This window comes from Lepisosteus platostomus, chromosome 5 (genome assembly GCF_059453375.1).
Source record: "Lepisosteus platostomus isolate fLepPlt1 chromosome 5, fLepPlt1.hap1, whole genome shotgun sequence".
In the NCBI taxonomy this organism is placed as follows: Eukaryota; Metazoa; Chordata; class Actinopteri; order Semionotiformes; family Lepisosteidae; genus Lepisosteus; species Lepisosteus platostomus.
Genome location: NC_142615.1, coordinates 40,110,978 through 40,118,363, shown reverse-complemented (window position 1 = coordinate 40,118,363; position 7,386 = coordinate 40,110,978). Strand labels below are relative to the sequence as shown.

The following is a 7,386-nucleotide window of genomic DNA, read 5'->3' as shown; positions in this document are numbered from 1 at the left end:
GTGTGTTCCTTTATTTCTTTAAAGGTAGGGTGGGACTTCAGCACCGCAGCTAGGAGAAAATTATATAATATTACTACCCAAATAAATGATGATTAATATCTTCTTTAGTATAATCTAAAAAATGAACCATTAAGGTTAACTAAGCTCAAAGCTATAATAAACGTATAAAATTTGGCTTGCATCATAGCAGTTGAGCAATAAAGTCTGTCCTAATTAAAGAGTACCCAAAGTTTGAAAGTACAACATAGAATAAGAATAATTAGAGAAACGGCAAAACGATTTTGTGTCATCTTCCCCTTCACACTATTTTTATGTGCCATTTTTTACTTATTAACGTACTATTTTAATCAAAATAATATTAAGTAAGATCTGTATGTATTCAGATAGTATTATTATTATTATTTATACTTACTCGTCAAAAGAGGATTGCTGAGATATTTGCGGATTTCTTCTACGATTGAAAAACGTGTCCAAAATGGTGACCAACGAATACTAGCAATGCATTGTGGTATATAACCGGAAAATATACCACAACGTATGCGTTTATTAATGTTGTCGATATTATGGTTGAAATTTAACATTGATAATACATCGCAGCTATGTGCCCCCTACTATGAGCTGATGTGCAATTTTAACGCATGCAGTTAGTAAGGAAACGGTCACTGTTGTAAGGTATTATATATAATGACATTATGGAATAGGATGGGGACAGGCCTGGTGTCACGGGGGGAGGGAGGAGTGTCGCCCCTTCAGTTTTGGGCAAAAGGATTTACTTAACTTGTAATAAAAAAATAGTTGTACTTTGTCAATGGCCAAACATTAATTTATTTACACGTGTAAAATAAATATAGTACATATAGTAATAAATATAGAAAATACAGTAATAAATATAATAAATTAATTAATTACTACGTAAATAATTTACTTCGTACACTGTGCAGATGGCTGTATACTCCTAGTTGCAGCACCCACGATATATACAGTAAAAAGCCTCAGGCACTGTGTTAGATGTGTTTTCGACGTTATATATGCGTTTATTAATGTTGTCGATTTTACGGTTGCAATTAGATGTTGATAATACGTCGCAGCGACGTATACACAGATGCAGCCATTCAAAATGGGTGGGGTATTTCGTGGTATACCCCGGTGGGCGTGTCACATTAAAACGCAGTATCATGCAGTATCACGCAGTGTATCGCGTCATTTGAGGTCATGCTGGAACCTCTCATGTACAGCATTTGAGCTTGGACAAAAGTTGGACAAAAGTACACAACCTACCTTTATCAGAAATATTTATGCATCAAAGCCTTTACCGAAGATATTACTAATAGTATTAATAATGAATGACTTTGGACAAGCTGTAAACTCAAAGTATTATGCTGGTCCACATTCTTTCTAACCGTCATTTTAAACGAAAATACTTTTAGTTTTTTCTTTGACAAACACCACAGCATTTCGTGGATAATTTCTTAAGCACATTTGTACAAGCACTTGGAATCTGTCCAAGCCCTACTTTGTCAGGCATTTTCTTTTACTGCAACGGACATAAAAACTCCCTTGCTTTTAACAGAGCGTTTCATAATTTCTAACTACAAAAATTATTTAAACTGCAACACTTATCATTCAACCAGGGCTCAAAATATCACAAGGATCCTCAAGAGCACATCAAAGACTGTATTAAAAGATAGTTGTATCAGATACATGAGAATCCAGGCTTTTTTTCTCAACACTTTCTTTTCCGTATACCAGATATTATGGAACTACTTCAGAAGGCTGTCAGCCAGTCAGATTCCAGGAATCAGTACTTTAAAGAAAATTCGATTTCTCCCTAAACATTTTAAGCATCGAAGTCTTTAACTAACGTGAAATAGTGGCAGTTTTAAGCTTTTCTGCTAATATAATATGGAATTGCGTATCTAAAGAAATTAATAACGATATGATTATATTTGTGTACTGCGACAGGGCTGTGTAGGGCTGTTTCGCCTCACAATCAGACAAATGCAACATAAATTGGGCTGTGTAGTCTTCTAAGTATCTTAATAAATTTTCAGCATAGCTTTCTCCCCGTTTAGATTTATTTTTCTTGGGATCTTGGGATCAAACGTGGAAAGATTAGATTGTAATCGTTTTTATTTTTTAAATACATTTTAGAAAAGTGTAATCTATACTAAAAAGCTGTACACCACCTGCTATAAAGATACATATTGTAATACTTTCGGTCTCAGATAGGACGGACACAAGAACTCAGACTTGCAGAGTTAAAGCAAGTTAAAGCCTTGATTTTATATATCACCTTTAAAAGTGGCATCACCAAGCAATACAGATTACAAAGTAAATACCCAACACTGATTGCACCCATCTGTCATGTTAATAAAGACCTTTAAATTGAATTTAGTTTTATTACTTGTTTTTCAGGAAGTTAAAAAAAAACACTTGAATTACTTATCCAGTCTCTCGAACTAAAATTATTTTTCAATCAATGCAACTAACATTGGGCAACGTGTTTTTTTTTAATCCAACATTGACAGCCACATCTTAAATCTTGTCAGTCAGCTCTTTTTTCTCTATCTGAATTGTGGCGATTCAAACAACCTGGGATAACAAGTGGTCTCAAAGTCACCGAGCTCACAGAGCTTCAACAACAGATGACAATTTCCTTAGTCCTTCCTTAGTCTTCCTGAAATTGTCAGATTATGAGTGAACAAAAGCATTTTATTAAAAACACGTTTGTGTTTGTTTGGGAGCTATATTATGTATTTTTCATATGTAAGAAATAATGATGTGTTCCTGCTTACACATTGCACGACTTTAAAAGCTAGAAAAACAGGTTTCGATTCACATTATCTGGCGAGCCTTGTTTTGTCAAAGGAAAATTCTATTCTACTCTGAGAATGTAGGGGGAGGAAGAATGTCCCTTGTCTTTTTACTTACTCCAATACACCAATGCATTAGCATGTTAAAGCGATTTCATTGAGGAGCCTAGCTTTCTTAACTAGTAAGTACTGTACTTACTGGGTTTTGAAGGGGGGGAGGTGTCTTTTGCTGGAAATCTCGCCCCCTTCTACTTTGAAAATACCTGTGAAACAGGTTTAATTCGTCACAGCCAGCACTCCCGCAGAGAGGGGGGTTGTACTTGCAGTGCATTGGTATAGATGGGAAAGCCAGAGCCGAGTCAAGTCTAGCCATGTGTGAGTCTAGTCTCACAGAGCTTCAACAGCAGATGACAACTTGTGAGTTTGATTAAGAATGAATAAAAACATTTCATTAATAACGCGTTTGCGTTTGTCTGGGTGCTGAAAAAGTAAAAAACAATTACTTTTTGACAATGAAGAACTGTGTGTGTCTCTCTCTCTGCTGGCGTTTGTAATCGTTTTTATTTTTAAATACATTTTAGCAAAGTAATGTACCATAAAAGTATTGTGAGACATATTTGGGTTAACATGTTCAGTGTTCAGTGTGTGGTAATTTGTTTGGTGCAAGTGAAGTTTTATTTAAAATCTGACCCAGGGAAAAGTGTGGTGTGGACGGCTGAGGAGAGAATGCAGGCTCGCGCTGTGTCCGTTATTCTTTTTGTCTTTTTGAGCCAGTGAAAGCTCTGTTGTCCTTCACATGAATGCCTGAATCATTGTACCGAACCCAGGATTTTACAGTATTTTTTTCTTTAAAATACCAATCACAGCAACAGTTTACATAATATGTTGATGTTCCAAAATTAATATAGTTTATGACCTTTATGACCTTTGTTATGCTCTTCGTTAATGTCTAAGCCGGAACACATCATTATATCTCATTTTGTATTTCTTTAAAAAAAAAATCGTTTGCCCAGCCTAACAGTAATGTTGTTATTGTTTTTATCCTGTAAAGCGCTTTGAGGAGCCACCTTTAAAGGCGCCATATACAATAAAGTTCATTATTATTACTATTGTTAATTTGCTGGACAGAGAGGTGAACATTATTACGCAGAAGACAAAGATAGCGATTTACGTTGCATTGTGCATTGTGCTGCTATAATACAGTTTTAAATAATTAAAAGTCTAAACACTATCAGCTTTATTTATGGGTTTTAAATAAAGGCGATTTAAACGTGATTTAAATCAATATAAATGTTTATATTGCAATGCATAGGTGACTATTCATTGTTATTAAAATGACTTAAATTCGATCAAGTTGTGATATTTAGAAATATAAATTTGTTTGGTGCGAGTGAAGTTTTATTTAATCTCTGACCCAGGGAAATGTTTTATTTTTTCAAAGATGTGATATATAGTATATTCGACGAATCACTGCCCACTGGGTGTGCGGACCTTTTCTTATTTACCTTGTGCAATCGTGTTTCATAAAATGTAATTGTATTATAGCATGAACCCCTGGCGATTTTCTTGATACGTTATATGTGCTCTTGTTTGTATTGTATGTATTTTTGTTGTACAAATAAAAAGTAAAAAGCACAATTTTCCGGATGCAGCTGCTGTAAAAAAATTACTCCAATACACCAATGAACAGACCCACTCACCTCTTAGTGTGCACAGTGCATGTCGCAGCGCTTCCTGCTTTCACTTCAATACGCGTCCTGATGTACCCCGGTCTCCCGCGTGACAGGTGGGGATAATCACCACTATACTAACGAGGAAGACATCGCTCTCTCCGACCCCCGGCATCATATCCCGACCCACCATGCTGGAAGCCGACGCGTGCTGTGATTCCTTTATGGAGCAGAAATGAAAACCGAGGAGCCGAGAGATCATTTCAGCATTTCGCATGTGAATGGAAAACACAAACGACCAACTTGGAATGACTTGCTTTTGACGCTTTTCAAAGCATTCTTTGTGCATCAAACAGACCCACTCACCTCTTAATGTGGAGGGATCTGCACAGTGCATGTTTCCTGCTTTCACTTCAATGCGCGTCCTGATATTGATTTTTTTTCGTGTGCCGTGCGGAGGCTCTGAAAGCGAGAGCAATGAAAAGGTGCACGGCGCTGTGAAAGAAACGGAGGTAAAGACGTCTCTATACATGGATGACGTCACCCTCCTCCTCTCTGACAATGCCTCAATTAGCAGAGCACTGCAGTGTTGTGATCAGTTCTCTTTGGCTTCCTCTGCAAAAATTAACAAATCTAAGAGTGAGATTTTTTATCAGAACTGGAGGGAGACAAAAGAAGGACATGATCTCAGGCTGCAAGAGAAGAGAATTAAGGTCCTGGGGGTGTATTTTGGAGAAGAGATAGGAACAGTAAATTGGCAGAACAATTTGCCAATCTTAAACAAAAAACTGATGCAATGGAAGGACCGAGACCTCACCATGACAGGGAAGGTGCTGGTCATCAAAGCCGAGCTCTTGCCTGTCTTGAATTTTCTGGCTTCTACCTTCCCAATCCAACACCGTGTTGCGGCGGCGCTGAGGAGATTGATGTTTCAATTTCTATGGGGTGGGAAGCAGGAAAGACTCAGAAGGGAAATAATGTACAGGCCGCTACCCTCAGGGGGGAAGTCTGTCCCAGATATTGCTACGAAGCTACGAAGCAGAAAATCTGTGGGAAATAGAGAGCATAGGTCAATATCTCAAGAAACTGTGAAAAACATTATCATGTTTAAGTAAAGAATGTGATTTGAACCAGAAAAAAAGAAATTGTTGCTATTTAACTGGTACCGTGTCAAAATGTAATGAGATGTGATCATATATACTGTTTTAAGTATGTATATTAATGTAAAGCTTTCTAATTTGTGATGTCCTGTATTTTTTTTGTGAAAAGAAAATAAAGTTCATAAAAATCGAAATCGGTTCACCCAGGGCGAGGCTCGGCCATTGCACTCCGGCTGTGCTGACCCCTGCGAATTCCCCAAATGTGGGACTCTCGACTGCATAATTTCTGGTAGTGGGGGACTGCGTTCGCGCTCTCCCCTGATGTGCTTGGTCCAATATCGGATACGGAAGAGTTACGACACCATGAGCTGCGATACGATCCCAGTTCGAAGGGAGTCGATTCCACTGCTGGTTCTCGGTTTCTTTTAGTTAGAGGTCCGGAGAAGCATTTCAAGCTCGTTGCACTATTCCTTCCGGACATTCATTCCTTTTTCAAAGTCAGTCGTTTTGCTGTAGTCTGCATTATTTAGGCTGATTATCGAGGTTAGCCTTTATTTGGTCATGGGGGCCTCGGTACTGTATGCTAATTCTCAAGACAATTTCACCCGTTTTCTGATTGCTCGGTTCTGTACCAGTGCAGACATGTCAAACAGTGAATGGCTGTACCTCTATTGTATCCGTGCTCAATGAATGAAATCAGTAATAAATGAATATATGTATAGTTATACTAAAAACAAGTGGTTTATCGACTCATCTTCATTTGCAGATTTAGAGGCATCTTCGATATTCGGAGACCCCTGCTGGCCGAGAGAGCAAAAGCTTGCAGCACCTGGTATTCCCAGGCAGTCTCCCATGCAAGCACTAACCAGGCCTGACCCTACTTAGCTTCAGAGATCAGACACGTTCAGGGTGGTGTGGCCGCAGGCGAAAGTAATAGAAAGTAATAGCACTTTGGCGAGACACGGGTGCTTGTGTATTAGCGTGAGCGTTTTTTATTCTGATCAGGAACAGTTTTACAAGTCCGCAAAGGATCGAGGAAAGGTTTATCGCCAGCTGAAAAGAGACACAGCGCTTCGGCTGTGGAGACTTGTTCGGCTGGCGTTCGGAGAGTCGCGTTTTTCAGAATTGTATTGAGATCGTTTTCCACAGAGCTCAGATGTCAAAGCACAGCAGCAGCTCTCCACAGCGATCCTCTATAGCGCCCTTTCTCCCGCAGCTCCGTCCTCATTGGAAGGAAGCAAGAGTGAAAGGCTGAAGTGAAATAGAGCGGGACGAAGGCAGTGAAGAGAGAGAACGTGGGAAGAAGAGAAAAACGCAAGGGAAAAAAAGCAGCGTCGTAAAAGAGGTGACGGAGCTGTCCTCTCAATAAGAAGGGTGCCAGCGAGCCTTGCTGTCACTTACGGCCACACCCCCTTGAGCACGCCTGATCTCGTCTGATCTTGGAAGCTAAACAGGGATGGGCCTGGTTAGTACTTGGATGGGAGACCGCCTGGGAATACCAGGTGCTGTAAGCTTCTAAGCGCAGGAGGCGCCCTATCCCCGCTCGCTCGCTCATTCCCCTGTTCACACGTGCAGTGCGGCTTGTCCGTCTGTTTATTTGTCAGCTTTGGCGAGACACAGGTGCTTGTGTATTAGCGTGAGCGTTTTTTATTCTGATCAGGAACAGTTTTACAAGTCCGCAAAGGATCGAGGAAAGGTTTATCGCCAGCTGAAAAGAGACACAGCGCTTCGGCTGTGGAGACTTGTTCGGCTGGCGTTCGGAGAGTCGCGTTTTTCAGAATTGTATTGAGATCGTTTTCCACA

At 39.5% G+C, this 7,386-nt stretch overlaps 1 non-coding gene and 1 pseudogene across 1 annotated transcript; both read left to right on the top strand.

Annotated features, from left to right (window-relative positions):
• The first annotated feature begins 5,733 nt into the window (after positions 1–5,733).
• LOC148666488 (U1 spliceosomal RNA) lies at positions 5,734–5,904 on the top strand. The gene has a single exon (XR_015937756.1). It is a non-coding gene; the product is annotated as a U1 spliceosomal RNA (small nuclear RNA).
• A 1,074-nt stretch (positions 5,905–6,978) lies between these two features.
• LOC148666487 (5S ribosomal RNA) lies at positions 6,979–7,097 on the top strand (annotated as a pseudogene).
• Positions 7,098–7,386: the final 289 nt, after the last annotated feature.